The sequence below is a fragment of the Lucilia sericata genome, unplaced genomic scaffold (genome assembly GCF_015586225.1).
Source record: "Lucilia sericata isolate MDLA Ls3-8-SP2 unplaced genomic scaffold, ASM1558622v1 Contig001258F_arrow, whole genome shotgun sequence".
Taxonomy (NCBI): domain Eukaryota; kingdom Metazoa; phylum Arthropoda; class Insecta; order Diptera; family Calliphoridae; genus Lucilia; species Lucilia sericata.
This window is the reverse complement of record NW_023995211.1, coordinates 115,008-132,293: the sequence shown is the minus strand read 5'-3', so window position 1 is coordinate 132,293 and position 17,286 is coordinate 115,008. Positions and strand designations below refer to the sequence as shown.

The 17,286-nt window shown below is 32.3% G+C and overlaps 1 protein-coding gene across 1 annotated transcript in view; it reads left to right on the top strand.

Moving 5' to 3' along the window:
- The first annotated feature begins 1,203 nt into the window (after positions 1 to 1,203).
- LOC119610635 (neurotactin) overlaps positions 1,204 to 17,286 on the top strand; it is a 37,285-nt gene continuing 21,202 nt past the window's right edge. Inside the window, exon 1 of the mRNA XM_037965936.1 lies at positions 1,204 to 1,588. The gene's annotated coding sequence lies outside the window, so the exon portion shown is untranslated. The remainder of the gene's footprint in view (positions 1,589 to 17,286) is intronic.

Sequence of the window (17,286 nt, the reverse complement as noted above, 5' to 3'; positions counted from 1 at the left end):
AGTCGAAACTATAGTCCAGTCTATAGTCGAGACTATTGTCGAAACTATTGTTCAGCCAATAGTCGAGACTATGTGCAATCTATAGTCGAGACTATAGTGTAATCTATAGTCGAGACTATAGTGCAATCTATATCCAGTCTATAGTCGAGACTATAGTCCAGTCTATAGTCGAAACCACAGTCCGGTTTATAGTCGAGACTATTGGCTAGTCTATAATCGAGGCTATAGTCCAGTCTATGGTCGAGACTATTATCGAGACTATTGTCGAGAGTATAGTCCAGTCTAATGTCCAGACTTTAGTCTAGTCTATAGTCGAGACTATTGGCTAGTCTATAGTCGAGGCTATAGTCCAGTCTCTAGTCGAGACTATAGTCCAGTCTCTAGTCGAGACTATAGTTCAGTCTATAATCGAGATTATAGTCCAGACTATAGGCCAGTCTATAGTGGAGACTATAGTCCAGTCTATAGTGGAGACTATAGTCCAGTCTATAGTGGAGACTATAGTGTAGACTTTTGTCGAGACTATAGTGCAGTCTATAGTCGAGACTATAGTGCAGACTATAGTCCAGTCTATTGTGGAGACTATAGTCCAGCCTATAGTCTAGACTATAGTACAGTCTATAGTCCAATCTATAGTCGAGACTACAGTGCAGACTATAGTCGAGTCCATAGTCGAGACTATAGTCCAGTCTATAGTCGACACTATAGTCCAGTCTATAGTCGAGACTATAGTCCAGTCTATAGTGGAGACTATAGACCAGACTATAGTGCAGACTATAGTCCAGTCTATAGTGGAGACTATAGTCCAGTCTATAGTGGAGACTATAGTCCAGTCTATAGTGCAAACTATAGTTCAGTCTATAGTGGAGACTATAGTGCCGACTATAGTCGAGACTATAGTGTAGATTTTTGTCGAGACTATAGTGCAGTCTATAGTTGAGACTATAGTGCAGTCTATAGTCAAGACTATATTCTATTATATAGTTTACACTGCAGCCTAATCTTTAGTCTAGACTATATATAGTATATTAGTCTAACTTCCTTAAAATTACGATTTTTTTGGCGAAAATTCGCACTCAATTGACAACACTTGTAGACAAGTTTAAGCATAAAACATACAAGTTTTTCGCATAAACGGGTGTGAGTGCAGCGGCAGCATATCGAGTACAAGTTTATTATTCTCTCATTTTTCGCAAAGTTATTGTACGAGTAACGGACGACTACATTCGTTGTAAAGTCGTGGCCGGCAAAAGTGTTGTATATCGGGATTTAATCACAATTATTATTACTCAGTTAATGTTAAATTAAAAGAAATATAAAAACAAATTTTGTTTAAAAATTAAACAAAAAGTAGAGATAATAAAAAACAAGTTTGAGATTGAGAAAAAATATAAATAAAATAAAAAATATTTTAATAAAAATAAAACAAAAGTTATAAAAAGAAAACATGAATTGAAGTGTATAAGAGTATTTGGTATAAAGTTATTAAAATACCGTTAATTCAACAAAATACATTTAAAAAAAACTAAACCTTTGGGATACGAACGACTACAATTGAATTTGTACGTTTTATTGCAGAAAAAGGAGTGTAAGTACCTCTTTTACTGACAACATTAGATTTTCAACGGGTGTGGTTTTTGATTATAACAAACAAAACAACAAAAAAAAACTGAAAATAATACAAAAGTATTAAATTTATAGTTTGGAGATTTTTTATTATGTAGCAAAACTTTAATAAACCACTTAGTAGGTTATAAGGATGACGAAAAAGATGCTTAACATATATTTTCTAAAAACACCCCCAAAACTATTTCGAACAATTGATTTTTCAATCCTTAATCCTTAAAATGTTGAAAACATGTGTATATCTGTATATCTGTCTATAAATAACAATAAAATGCGCTCATAGGATTTAAATTTGTCATTACATTTATCAAAACACATATAAAAAATGAAAAAAAACAGTAAAACTATCACTAACTGAACAATAAAAGGGATCAACCCTCTTGGTCCACTTTATTTATGTATGTTCGCTTTCTTATTTGTTCTTTTTATGGATATTTGTAGTACAAATGTCTGTCTGTCTGTTTGTTGTTTTGCAATTATTTAGTATGTATTCCATTTGTTAGTTCCTTTAGTCGTCCGTTTCTTTCTGCTTGATGTGACGACGATGACTCCCTTTTTTTTTTGATTTAGATACAAGAAGAAAAGAAATTCAACTACTGCAATAACTTTATTTTTTTTCTTTTTATTGCTCTTTTTTATTTTTTCCTTAATATACTGGTACTTTTTTTATTCATTCAGTTTTATTGTGTTTGGGGTGTAATTGTTTTCACTAAAAGATGTTGTCATTGTATACTTGTGGGACAATCATACAATTACCATAAAGTAAAGGAAAGCAATCAGTTGGAGAACAAATATGTAAATTGCATCAAAAGAAAATTAAGTTTTCGAAATAGTCATAATTCATTTACAAATGGGAATTTAAACGGTAACATTGTTTAGGATTCAATTAGTCAAGATGTAGAGTTTTATGATGTAGCAGTTGAATCAAAGGAACGATGCACTCATACAATCCATAGTGGAGCCTGTAGTTCAATCTATATTCACGGTTATAAAGTAAAGGAAGTCTTTAGTCGAGACTATAAACCAATATACGATTTACTCTATAATTCAGTGGAGTAGAGCCCAGAGTCCAGTCTATTGTTGAGACTATAGTCCTTTCGATAGTCGACACTTTCAGTTCTAGTTTAGTTCTAGTTCAGTTTTAGTTCAGTTCTAGTTCAGTTTTAGTTCAGTTCTAGTTTTGTTCTAGTTCAGTTCTAGTTCAGTTCTGGTTCAGTTCTAGTTCAGTTCTAGTTCAGTTCTAGTTCAGTTCTAGTTCAGTTCTAGTTCAGTTCTAGTTCAGTTCTAGTTCAGTTCTAGTTCAGTTCTAGTTCAGTTCTAGTTCAGTTCTAGTTCAGTTCTAGTTCAGTTCTAGTTCAGTTCTAGTTCAGTTCTAGTTCAGTTCTAGTTCAGTTCTAGTTCAGTTCTAGTTCAGTTCTAGTTCAGTTCTAGTTCAGTTCTAGTTCAGTTCTAGTTCAGTTCTAGTTCAGTTCTAGTTCAGTTCTAGTTCAGTTCTAGTTCAGTTCTAGTTCAGTTCTAGTTCAGTTCTAGTTCAGTTCTAGTTCAGTTCTAGTTCAGTTCTAGTTCAGTTCTAGTTCAGTTCTAGTTCAGTTCTAGTTCAGTTCTAGTTCAGTTCTAGTTCAGTTCTAGTTCAGATCTAGTTCAGTTCTAGTTCAGTTCTAGTTTAGTTCTAGTTTAGTTCTAGTTCAGTTCTAGTTCAGTTCTAGTTCAGTTCTAGTTCAGTTCTAGTTCAGTTCTAGTTCAGTTCTAGTTCAGTTCAAGTTCAGTTCTAGTTCAGTTCTAGTTCAGTTCTAGTTCAGTTCTAGTTCAGTTCTAGTTCAGTTCTAGTTCAGTTCTAGTTCAGTTCTAGTTCAGTTCTAGTTCAGTTCTAGTTCAGTTCTAGTTCAGTTCTAGTTCAGTTCTAGTTCAGTTCTAGTTCAGTTCTAGTTCAGTTCTAGTTCAGTTCTAGTTCAGTTCTAGTTCAGTTCTAGTTCAGTTCTAGTTCAGTTCTAGTTCAGTTCTAGTTCAGTTCTAGTTCAGTTCTAGTTCAGTTCTAGTTCAGTTCTAGTTCAGTTCTAGTTCAGTTCTAGTTCAGTTCTAGTTCAGTTCTAGTTCAGTTCTAGTTCAGTTCTAGTTCAGTTCTAGTTCAGTTCTAGTTCAGTTCTAGTTCATTTCTGTATTGAACTTTAAGAGAAACGAGAACCAATGGCGATCTTTTTTCAAATTGCAATAAACTGTTCTTTTGAAACCACCCTGATACACATATAGATAAGGCATAATGTTTCAACGAATACCCCCTAATACTACTGCAACAAAACTACTGTAAAACTGCATTCAAAAAACTTCACTTGAAATATTTTCAGTGGCTTAATTCTAGTACAAAACTGCTTAATACATGACCGTCTGCAATACTTTATAGTCCGTCTTCGAATAGCATTTATTATGATTAACAAGACAAAATAAATAATAAAAAATATAAAAAAACATGTTCTATTAATTGCAACATTTACAAGATAAGAACTTTAAAACTGTGTCATACTGAGACACACATAAAAAACATCGACAAAAAAACTAATTCTAATTCCTAAGAAAACAGAACAACAAATGAATAGTTAGACTGAAAGACAGACAGACGGATGGATGGACAGACAACCACGAAATAGTTGTAGAATTATTTCATTTCTTCACTTCACTTTTTCATTTATTGTTTGAATTCTTCTGGTCTTTATTTAATTGTTGTAAATTCTTTAGAAATTACAATGGTCGTTTTAATTAATGTTAAAGTTGAAAATTTTATTTTCTTTTTACAAAGTTTTTTTGTTTGGTTGTGTTTTTATTGTTGTTGGCTGGATTACAATTTTATTTTTTATGTTGTGTTTTATGGTTAGAATCTGTTTGTCCATTGACCCCTTTTTTATTTTTGTTGCAGGAAAAAATTGTTAAAAACAAAATAAGTTGGTTGGTTTATTTATATGTTTGTTTGTTATTACCATTTTATTGTATTTTTAGTTTTAGTTTTTAAATGTTACTTTTGTTGTATCATCACACTTGCAGAGTACTCAACAAAGTACTGAACAAAACATAAGCAACTTAATAATGGGAAAATAATAGTTAAAACTTTTGCTTAATTTTGGATATTGTTAACAATTTAATGATTCACTTTGCTTTGTAGCTTATGTTGTGCTCAACACTGTACTTATGTTTATACATTCGTAAGTGCATTTGTGTACAGTGCATGTATGTTCGCCTGTATGTACATCCGTTATAGTTTTTAAAATGATTATTTTTTTTCACATTTCAACTTCATTCAGCTCGTATATCAAATGCACTCAGGCATGTCTTACAAAATGTTGCAGTTTTTTTTCTCATTTTATTATTATTTTTTATTCATATGTGTGAGTAAAGTTTGTTTTAAAAAAAAACATACTTTATTATTGTAGTTAGTTTTTTAATTGTTTTTTGTGTAGATTGTTACAAAAAAAAAAAAAAAAAAAAAAACATCACACAACGCATTTACTATTGTTCTTTTTTAACAACAATCATAGAGAATAGACAGATAAATCACTGCGTCAGTCCCGTCAGTATTCGTCACTGTGACAGTGATTGTTTCATTATTTCGGTTCTTTATTTCTTTTTCAGATTCTTTGTTACATTTTCAATTGGTCTGCTTTCTTCTATTATTCATATTATTTTACATTATCTATTGTTTTTTTTTTTGTTTCTAATCAATTGATTTTTAATACTTTTAAATATCATTATTAAAGTAAAAAAAATAGATTCTAACGACTACATATTAGACTGGTTCACATTTCTACTGAGAAAAAAACGAACCTCAAAGTGCCATTACTCTTTCAATTATTCGATTTTTATTCAAACCCATGATAATCCGTTCTAGTTCATTTGTAGTTCAGTTCAAGTTCAGTTCTAGTTCAGTTCTAGTTCAGTTCTAGTGCAGTTCTAGTTCAGTTCTAGTTCAGTTCTAGTTCAGTTCTAGTTCAGTTCGAGTTCAGTTCTAGTTCAGTTCTAGTTCAGTTCTAGTTCAGTTCTAGTTCAGTTCTAGTTCAGATCTAGTTCAGTTCTAGTTCAGTTCTAGTTCAGTTCTAGTTCAGATCTAGTTCAGTTCTAGTTCAGTTCTAGTTCAGTTCTAGTTCAGTTCTAGTTCAGTTCTACTTGTTCAGTTCTAGTTCAGTTCTAGTTCAGTTCTAGTTCAGTTCTAGTTCAGTTCTAGTTCAGTTCTAGTTCAGTTCTAGTTCAGTTTCTAGTTCAGTTCTAGTTCAGTTCTAGTTCAGTTCTAGTTCAGTTCTAGTTCAGTTCTAGTTCAGTTCTAGTTCAGTTCTAGTTCAGTTCTAGTTCAGTTCTAGTTCAGTTCTAGTTCAGTTCTAGTTCAGTTCTAGTTCAGTTCTAGTTCAGTTCTAGTTCAGTTCTAGTTCAGTTCTAGTTCAGTTCTAGTTCAGTTCTAGTTCAGTTCTAGTTCAGTTCTAGTTCAGTTCTAGTTCAGTTATAGTTCAGTTCTAGTTCAGTTCTAGTTCAGTTCTAGTTCAGTTCTAGTTCAGTTCTAGTTCAGTTCTAGTTCAGTTCTAGTTCAGTTCTAGTTCAGTTCCAGTTCAGTTCCAGTTCAGTTCCAGTTCAGTTCTAGTTCAGTTCTAGTTCAGTTCTAGTTCAGTTCTAGTTCAGTTATAGTTCAGTTCTACTTCAGTTCTAGTTCAGTTCTAGTTCAGTTCTAATTCAGTTCTAGTTCAGTTCAGTTATGTTTCCTTCAGTTCCAGTTAATACATTTCTCACTACAATTTTGGGGCAGTCTAATACTCATATTTACATCAAAGATTTGGAAAAGAAATTCAAGTGTTTCAAGTGGCGATTTTTTTATTTTTTCTATTCATCAAAATTTCTCACACATTTTCTTATCATTTATATTTGTTAATTAATTCTCAAACATAATGAAAATTAAAAATACAATACATTAATTATATCTTTAAAAATTTTGAATTGTCTAATCAGAATGCAAGGAAAAATCCTTGAGGTTAAAAGTTAAAACTAGAAAGCTTTTTAAGAAAATAAGTGAAAAAAAACTCGTGATATTTTAAAAACAATATCCATACGTCTAACCTTATTCCAATAACATAATATATAACAAAACTGTACAATTAATATAGAGTTCATAATAGCAAATATATTTTTAAATGTTTCGCCTGATCAAATAATTCTAGCTTTTCGTAAAAGCTTGATTAAACCCATATTTTCTATACCATATAGTTAGTGATTTTATTAAAGCGGAAATATTGTCTGAATAAAAAATATTTTAATGATTTCTTTGGCAATAACTCGTCCTGTCTGCCATCTCTACACAAGAACTTTACTAACATTTAATAATGCTTTAGAATTTGATAGTTTTTTTTTCATAGTTTTTTTATAACATCCGCTATATCTTCATTATCTAAGAGAGTACATACACAAGACTTTAAGGTTTTTTTTGTACGATATATTCTTTCTTTGGTTTAGTATTGCCTGAAGATGAAATGCATTTTTATAACTTGTTTGCCAGTTTCCTGATGTTGTTCTCTTTCAAGAACGGCCTCTAATCATTTCAATTTCTTTTCATTGCAAAAATAAGAAGTACGAAAGAAAGAACAGAACTCAAACTCTTAAAGAGCAATACAAACAAGAAAACATACAGTGATAATGGATAGATTTCGTCTACTACAGTTGTGTGCTGTTCAAGTTCTGTTCTAGTACTGTTCTAGTTCTGTAGTAGATTTCGTCTACTACAGTTGTGTGCTGTTCAAGTTCTGTTCTAGTTCTGTTCTAGTTCTGTTCTAGTTCTGTTCTAGTTCTGTTCTAGTTCTGTTCTAGTTCTGTTCTAGTTCTGTTCTAGTTCTGTTCTAGTTCTGTTCTAGTTCTGTTCTAGTTCTGTTCTAGTTCTGTTCTAGTTCTGTTCTAGTTCTGTTCTAGTTCTGTTCTAGTTCTGTTCTAGTTCTGTTCTAGTTCTATTCTAGTTCTGTTCTAGTTCTGTTCTAGTTCTGTTGTAGTTCTGTTGTAGTTCTGTTGTAGTTCTGTTGTAGTTCTGTTGTAGTTCTGTTGTAGTTCTGTTCTAGTTCTGTTCTAGTTCTGTTCTAGTTCTGTTCTAGTTCTGTTCTAGTTCTGTTCCAGTTCTGTTCTAGTTCTGTTCTAGTTCTGTTCCAATTCTGTTCTGTTCTAGTTCTGTTCCAATTCTGTTCTGTTCTAGTTCTGTTCTACTTCTGTTCTAGTTCTGTTCTAGTTCTGTTCTAGTTCTGTTCTAGTTCTGTTCTAGTTCTGTTCCAATTCTGTTCTAGTTCTGTTCTAGTTCTGTTCTAGTTCTGTTCTAGTTCTGTTCTAGTTCTGTTCTAGTTCTGTTCTAGTTCTGTTCTAGTTCTGTTCTAGTTCTGTTCTAGTTCTGTTCTAGTTCTGTTCTAGTTCTGTTCTAGTTCTGTTCTAGTTCTGTTCTAGTTCTGTTCTAGTTCTGTTCTAGTTCTGTTCTAGTTCTGTTCTAGTTCTGTTCTAGTTCTGTTCTAGTTCTGTTCTAGTTCTGTTCTAGTTCTGTTCTAGTTCTGTCTAGTTCTGTTCTAGTTCTGTTCTAGTTCTGTTCTAGTTCTGTTCTAGTTCTGTTCTAGTTCTGTTCTAGTTCTGTTCTAGTTCTGTTCTAGTTCTGTTCTAGTTCTGTTCTAGTTCTGTTCTAGTTCTGTTCTAGTTCTGTTCTAGTTCTGTCTAGTTCTGTTCTAGTTCTGTTCTAGTTCTGTTCTAGTTCTGTTCTAGTTCTGTTCTAGTTCTGTTCTAGTTCTGTTCTAGTTCTGTTCTAGTTCTGTTCTAGTTCTGTTCTAGTTCTGTTCTAGTTCTGTTCTAGTTCTGTTCTAGTTCTGTTCTAGTTCTGTTCTAGTTCTGTTCTAGTTCTGTTCTAGTTCTGTTCTAGTTCTGTTCTAGTTCTGTTCTAGTTCTGTTCTAGTTCTGCTCTAGTTCTGTTCTAGTTCTGTTCTAGTTCTGTTCTAGTTCTGTTCTAGTTCTGTTCTAGTTCTGTTCTAGTTCTGTTCTAGTTCTGTTCTAGTTCTGTTCTAGTTCTGTTCTAGTTCTGTTCTAGTTCTGTTCTAGTTCTGTTCTAGTTCTGTTCTAGTTCTGTTCTAGTTCTGTTCTAGTTCTGTTCTAGTTCTGTTCAAGTTCTGTTCTAGTTCTGTTCTAGTTCTGCTGTAGTTCTGTACTGTTCTAGTTCTGTTCTCGTTCTGTTCTAGTTCTGTTCTAGTTCTCCTCTACTTTTCCTCTAGTTCTTCAATTAATTTCCTCACAATGAAAAATAGGAGTGACTTCCAAAACATAATGGAAAAAGAAGTCCTAAATTAAACAATTTACACACACAAAATTGCACATCTTTTGGATACACAACAATTACGTGTCTTTGAAGTTTCGCTTCAGGAATGCTGTCCAATTGATACAACATCATATCCTCTTTTGGAACTCAATTGTTTTGGTATTATTTATAAAGTTGTATGTCTTTAAATAGCTTTGTTTACGTTTTAAACAAAGTAATCGCAATTCTCCCAGCATTGTCATCAATTTTATTACTCAGTCAGTTCTAGTTGCTGGAAAATGCCATTTATATATTTTTGTTTAAGAAAAATTCTTATTCAATTACTTATTTTACAGAAAAAAATTATATATTTTCCGTTTAAGGCCACAATATTGTTGTTATCTCTGAAAAGGAATATAAAGTAACCCAGTAAACATAAGAGGGTGCGAGTAAGAGGAGGCCAGTGGAAATATATTTAAAATAATATCTGTTGGGTTAGAATCAACTTGGATGTGACAAGTTATTTTGTATGAAGTCTTGAGTGTAAGATAATAATGTCTTAATAAAAGTACTAAAAATATATTTATTGAAAAAATAAAAAATATTTCTAATTTAATGCACGTAATTTTTAAGAATTATTATTATTTTCTAATATAAATGGAAAACGTTTTCATTAGGAATTTTCGTATAAGTAAAAAAGTAATAACCTTTAAATAATTTGAACTTTAAACTTAATATGACATCATTTCGAATTTTTCTCTTACAATATTGTAATTTATAATTTTATTAAATCCTTACTTATTATCTTTAATTTATAATGGAAAATTATGATAAATGTGATTATTTTTGAATATTCACTCACTCCCACTTAACAATCGAGATTTGCCTATAAAAAGGTCTAGTATTTTTACTACATTCACTCACTCATTTTCCATGGTTTACATGTCAAACACAAAACTTAAAAAATTGGCACGCAAACAACTGCTACATAATTTCTGCTTGGTTAAGTTTTTGCTAAACATCGCTTAAGATCTGCAATGCTAACAGCAACGACAGTCAAACAGCCAGCCATCTAGCTAAGTCAGTCCTTTTCTAAAAGGTGAGGTTGGTTAGTTGGTTGGTTGAAAGACAAATGCCACGCCTGGATAAATATGATTGTAACATTTATGTATGTAGTTTATTTTAGTTGTATCTTTTTTTGTCATTGTCATCAACGTCAAAATCTGTATTTAAGAAAAACCCAATATTAATGGTTTCTGTAAGTATTATATAGTACACAGGAACAAATAATTAGTTGTAATAAACATAACTATATATTGGTAATTGTTTAGTCCTTGTTCAGTTCAGTTCTAGTTCAGTCCAGTCCTAGTTCAGTTCTAGTCAGTTCTAGTTCAGTTCTAGTTCAGTTCTAGTTCAGTTCTAGTTCAGTTCTAGTTCAGTTCTAGTTCAGTTCTAGTTCAGTTCTAGTTCAGTTCTAGTTCAGTTCTAGTTCAGTTCTAGTTCAGTTCTAGTTCAGTTCTAGTTCAGTTCTAGTTCAGTTCTAGTTCAGTTCTAGTTCAGTTCTAGTTCAGTTCTAGTTCAGTTCTAGTTCAGTTCTAGTTCAGTTCTAGTTCAGTTCTAGTTCAGTTCTAGTTCAGTTCTAGTTCAGTTCTAGTTCAGTTCTAGTTCAGTTCTAGTTCAGTTCTAGTTCAGTTCTAGTTCAGTTCTAGTTCAGTTCTAGTTCAGTTCTAGTTCAGTTCTAGTTCAGTTCTAGTTCAGTTCTAGTTCAGTTCTAGTTCAGTTCTAGTTCAGTTCTAGTTCAGTTCTAGTTCAGTTCTAGTTCAGTTCTAGTTCAGTTCTAGTTCAGTTCTAGTTCAGTTCTAGTTCAGTTCTAGTTCAGTTCTAGTTCAGTTCTAGTTCAGTTCTAGTTCAGTTCTAGTTCAGTTCTAGTTAAGTTCTAGATCAGTTCTAGTTCAGTTCATGTACAAATGTTATCTTTCACAAAAATCCAATTTTTCATTAAAAACTAAATTTCGAAGTGTATTAATTTTCCATTTCAGCTGACGCTATCTTTGATATTCACATATGTTTCTATAGACACATGCATTCACTGATATAAATTTATGTCGCTTACCGAATATTGACTGCATGTTTTATCAGTTGTTGCACATCCATTTATGGCACAATGACAAGAGGGGGCCACTTACTCACTCAGTCACTCATGCATTGCACGCAAGCACACACGTGTTGCACTTTTAGTTTTTGCAGCTGCAGAAAAATCCAAGGAGACACTTTTTATGTTGCAGTTGCTCGTGATGTTGCTTTTAAAAGTTTTTCCACAATTTTCCGCAAAAAAAAAGACAAAAACACATTGTAGATGTTTGGTTAAATGTGATTTTTTGTGTATTTTATTTTTTTGAAAAATGTCAACAACAATTACATGTTGTTGCAAATATGAAGTTGAAGGTATGAACTTGAAATCAAATTATTTGAATTTACACACATGTGGGCCACAACTCTGTCTTTTTTTTGTACTTTGTCTCCCCACCTCCATTATGTGTTATTGGATTATTTTAATATTTATGTTTGGATACTGGGGCTTTTACTCATTTACAGCAAGATCGTTGTAAATCAAAAAGTGCAGTTTAGAGTTTTTCGTTTAAATTTGTTTATAAAAAAGTTTAGCGTTTATAGCCTACCAGGGCACACAATTCATTCAAATTGTAATTTGAATTAATTTTGTATAAGAGCAATAAATTATGTCATATGACGTTCTTTCAAAAATTAAACGAAAACTGCTAATGTGTCTGAATATATTTACATATTGTATGTATAGTATAAGTATATAAAATTTTGCCATGTATTTTGCGGAATTATGGGGAGTTTTGGAAATTTCGGTTTTAGTTGTTAGAAAGTGTCGACTAATCGATCTCTATAGTCATCAAGCCTTTAGTAGGATAACAGTTAACACTATGGTTTTGACTAAAACACAGTTAAGTCCGAGTTATAATTCAGTTCTAGTTCAGTTCTAGTTCAGTTCTTGTTCAGTTCTAGTTCAGTTCTAGTTCAGTTCTAGTTCAGTTCTAGTTCAGTTCTAGTTCAGTTCTAGTTCAGTTCTAGTTCAGTTCTAGTTCAGTTCTAGTTCAGTTCTAGTTCAGTTCTAGTTCAGTTCTAGTTCAGTTCTAGTTCAGTTCTAGTTCAGTTCTAGTTCAGTTCTAGTTCAGTTCTAGTTCAGTTCTAGTTCAGTTCTAGTTCAGTTCTAGTTCAGTTCTAGTTCAGTTCTAGTTCAGTTCTAGTTCAGTTCTAGTTCAGTTCTAGTTCAGTTCTAGTTCAGTTCTAGTTCAGTTCTAGTTCAGTTCTAGTTCAGTTCTAGTTCTAGTTCAGTTCTAGTTCAGTTCTAGTTCAGTTCTAGTTCAGTTCTAGTTCAGTTCTAGTTCAGTTCTAGTTCAGTTCTAGTTCAGTTCTAGTTCAGTTCTAGTTCAGTTCTAGTTCAGTTCTAGTTCAGTTCTAGTTCAGTTCTAGTTCAGTTCTAGTTCAGTTCTAGTTCAGTTCTAGTTCAGTTCTAGTTCAGTTCTAGTTCAGTTCTAGTTCAGTTCTAGTTCAGTTCTAGTTCAGTTCTAGTTCAGTTCTAGTTCAGTTCTAGTTCAGTTCTAGTTCAGTTCTAGTTCAGTTCTAGTTCAGTTCTAGTTCAGTTCTAGTTCAGTTCTAGTTCAGTTCTAGTTCAGTTCTAGTTTCAGTTCTAGTTCAGTTCTAGTTCAGTTATAGACCAGTTTTATGGAAGCTTCTGTATGGAAGCTCCAACATTGTTTATTCTAATTCATATACCTTCTGCTTTTCTGGAATACCTTGATCTTATTCTTGAATAGTGATTAATAACACGTACCACCAAAGAAAAACACAACACAAATATGTCATCAATGGAAACAGCACGTGATGCATCACTTCCTTTCAACGTTGAACAAAAAAAGAAGAGACCTAAACATAAACATAATTAATGTTGCAGCCACAGTGGCAACATAAATAAACAAATATAAATTTCATAAAAAGAAAGCCACAACAACAAAAGTTCTACCACAAATTAACAAGGGTGAAAATTCTAGGATACTAAAACTATAAAAACCAAAAACTACACTCAACCCAACGAATATCAGGTGTTAATAATAAAATGCAGTTGTATTGTAATGTTAATTTTATTTATTATTTGTTTATGTTTTTGTATTTGTTAATTGCTTGATGAGAACACTGTTCAACAACCAGTATCTTTTCAAACTCATTACATTTGAATTGTGTGGAACAGGCAGATGAGTTGAGACTAACGAAAGACAAACTGATGTTCAGCAAATTGATCTGTTTTATTTCAAAACAAACACTCTGTGCTGCACTCCAACTCATTCACTCATTAGATTTGTCTTGTGTTTTTCCAACTTTGCTTTGAAAGCATTGCAGCAATCAATTGCAGATACATTTGTTTCTGCCACCACCAACACCCTCCCACACATTTCATCGATTCAACATACAAGATTCGACATTATTTCTATAATTAAGACCAAAAGAGACCACCAACAAAGTGTAATATAAAATGATTTGAATGTAAGTATCTGGTGGTGGTATTATTCACATTTTTAATTAAATATTTTGCTGAACTTGATCATGAACTTATTACTGAAATTTGCTGAATTGAAGTTGTGTGTATGTTTGAGATTTTATTATGATGAATCAAAAATAACCCGCTGAGAGATGCAATTGACTTGTATGTTTAGTGTATTCGACAGTTGAGGAATATAGTTTCATAATTTTATATTCAATCACCCCAGTTTTATTTATTTTGGGGTAAAAATAATTTCTGCAAACATTTTTCATTAACAATTTTATGTTATGATAAATCATATCTGTTAAAATCTTGAAATTTCATTAAAAATTAAAATTTTCACTTAAATTTTGAATCTTTAGTAAATATGTATTGTTTTTTTAATAAAATCGAAAATTTTTATTTCATTTCTAATTCAGTTCTAGTTCGATTCTAGTTCAGTTCTAGTTAGGTTCTAGTTCGGTTCTAGTTCGGTTCTAGTTCAGTTCTAGTTCAGTTCTAGTTCAGTTCTAGTTCAGTTCTAGTTCAGTTCTAGTTCAGTTCTAGTTCAGTTCTAGTTCAGTTCTAGTTCAGTTCTAGTTCAGTTCTAGTTCAGTTCTAGTTCAGTTCTAGTTCAGTTCTAGTTCAGTTCTAGTTCAGTTCTAGTTCAGTTCTAGTTCAGTTCTAGTTCAGTTCTAGTTCAGTTCTAGTTCAGTTCTAGTTCAGTTCTAGTTCAGTTCTAGTTCAGTTCTAGTTCAGTTCTAGTTCAGTTCTAGTTCAGTTCTAGTTCAGTTCTAGTTCAGTTCTAGTTCAGTTCTAGTTCAGTTCTAGTTCAGTTCTAGTTCAGTTCTAGTTCAGTTCTAGTTCAGTTCTAGTTCAGTTCTAGTTCAGTTCTAGTTCAGTTCTAGTTCAGTTCTAGTTCAGTTCTAGTTCAGTTCTAGTCAGTTCTAGTTCAGTTCTAGTTCAGTTCTAGTTCAGTTCTAGTTCAGTTCTAGTTCAGTTTCTAGTTCAGTTCTAGTTCAGGTTCTAGTTCAGTTCTAGTTCAGTTCTAGTTCAGTTCTAGTTCAGTTCTAGTTCAGTTCTAGTTCAGTTCTAGTTCAGTTCTAGTCAGTTCTAGTTCAGTTCTAGTTCAGTTCTAGTTCAGTTCTAGTTCAGTTCTAGTTCAGTTCTAGTTCAGTTCTAGTTCAGTTCTAGTTCAGTCTAGTTCAGTTCTAGTTCAGTTCTAGTTCAGTTCTAGTTCAGTTCTAGTTCAGTTCTAGTTCAGTTCTAGTTCAGTTCTAGTTCAGTTCTAGTTACGTTCTAGTTCAGTTCTAGTTCAGTTCTAGTTCAGTTCTAGTTCAGTCTAGTTCAGTTCTAGTTCAGTTCTAGTTCAGTTCTAGTTCAGTTCTAGTTCAGTTCTAGTTCAGTTCTAGTTCAGTTCTAGTTCAGTTCAGTTCTATTTCAGTTCTAGTTCAGTTCTAGTACAGTTCTAGTACAGTTCTAGTTCAGTTCTAGTTCAGTTCTAGTTCAGTTCTAGTTCAGTTCTAGTTCAGTTCTAGTTCAGTTCTAGTTCAGTTCTAGTTCAGTTCTAGTTCAGTTCTAGTTCAGTTCTAGTTCAGTTCTAGTTCAGTTCAGTTCAGTTCTAGTTCAGTCTTCAGTTCTAGTTCAGTTCTAGTTCAGTTCTAGTTCAGTTCTAGTTCAGTTCTAGTTCAGTTCTAGTTCAGTTCTAGTTCAGTTCTAGTTCAGTTCTAGTTCAGTTCTAGTTCAGTTCTAGTTCAGTTCTAGTTCAGTTCTAGTTCAGTTCTAGTTCAGTTCTAGTTCAGTTCTAGTTCAGTTCTAGTTCAGTTCTAGTTCAGTTCTAGTTCTAGTTCGAGTTCAGTTCTAGTTCAGTTCTAGTTCAGGTTCTAGTTCAGTTCTAGTTCAGTTCTAGTTCAGGTTCTAAGTTCAAGTTCTAGTTCAGTTCTAGTTCATTCTAGTCAAAGTTCTAGTTCAGTTCTAGTTCAGTTTCTAGTTCAGTTCTAGTTTTCAGTTCTAGTTCAAGTTCTAGTTTCAGTTCTAGTTCAGTTCTAGTTAGTTCAATTCTAGTTCAGTTTCTTATTTTCAGTTCTAGTTCAGTTCTAGTTCAGTTCTAGTTCAGTTCAGTTTCAGTTCAGTTTAGTTCAGCTGAGAATAACATCACACACAATGTGTTGACATGTCCATTTGCCCATGACTGCTTCCATTTAAGTTTAATAACAATAAATGATTAAGCCCAATAACAAAGTTATAACTTGTGACTTTTTAAACCAACTAATTTATGTAATATCACCCTCTCGTTGAAAGAAAAAAGCTGCAACAGAAACGTAATTAAAGTTAATCTCTGATAGAGTTATATATTAATCAACCACATAATATTTCATTCAATTAATACTAAGTATTTGTGGTTACTCCAACTATTTAAATGTAAAAAAAACACTTGTGTGTTTTATTTATCTCGTAGATTTATTTTACATTGGACGCCTGGCAGTTTCCATTTCAATTGGTCTTTAGTGTATTTTTTTCCTCCACTCTGAATGACACAGCTAAAGGGAGAGTGTTTCCATGTGTTTTTTTTTTTTTTTAATTTTGGAGCCACCACAAAGTCATTCAGTATAATTTTGTTATTGTAATATGGATTATATTACATGCTAAAATGAACAGATGCTTTGAATTTGTAGGGATTGAGGCTTTAATCAGTAGTTAAAAATCTTTTTTGTTTTTCAATCTGGAAAAATTTTGCATTTAAATTAATTAAACGTTCACACACAGGTGTTTCAAATTACCGCGCACTGTTACTCTATTCGACTGAAATTTAACGGCATATTGTGATAATTGCAAAAAATAATATTGGTCTATCGTTACTAAAATGCTATTGAACGTGATTATATGCAGCTAAAGGTTTAAATCTGATGGAAGTAACGGTTTTTGCCAATTCCTTTTGATTTCTATTTTACGTGCAGTGAACTTCTTAGGTCAAAAAACGGCGCTAAACATTAATATTGGAATGCATTGGCAGAAATATTTAATCAATTACTATACATTAATATAGAAAATTGCAAATATTTTTATTAAAGAAAATGTTATAAAATCTTATAGCTATTCTTTTCATTATTGAAATGTTGTAGAACAAATTTCTTTAAAACATTAAAAATTATACATGTAAAATTATTGTTTAAAAAACCTATAACTTACATGAGCTTAAGATTGCAGAAGACCAACAAAAACATGTAAACAATTATAGTTAGACATAATCCGAACACATGCTATGCTACACCACTCACTACAAGAAATTTTTTGAAGTTTAGTCCAGACAAAAGTAGTAGTCTAAAGTCTGGACTATAAAGTAGTCTAATATAGGGACTACTATAGTCTATAGTCTGAACTATACAGTAGTCTACATTCTGGTCTCTAGAATAGTCTGGACTATACAGTGGTCTATAGTTTGGACTATAAAGTAGTCTATAGTCCAAACTATAGACCGCTCTATAGTCCAGACTATAGAAAACTCTATAGACCAGACTATAAACTACTTTATAGTCCAGACTATAAACTACTTTATAGTCCAGACTATAGACCACTATATAGTCCAGACTATAGACCACTATATAGTCCAGACTATAGACTACTTTATAGTCTGGACTATAGACTACTCTATAGTCCAGACTATAGACAACTCTATAGTCCAGACTATAGACTGCTCTATAGTCCAGACTATAGACTGCTCTATAGTCCAGACTATAGACTGCTCTATAGTCCAGACTATAGACTGCTCTATAGTCCAGACTAGACTGCTCTATAGTCCAGACTATAGACTGCTCTATAGTCCAGACTATAGACTGCTCTA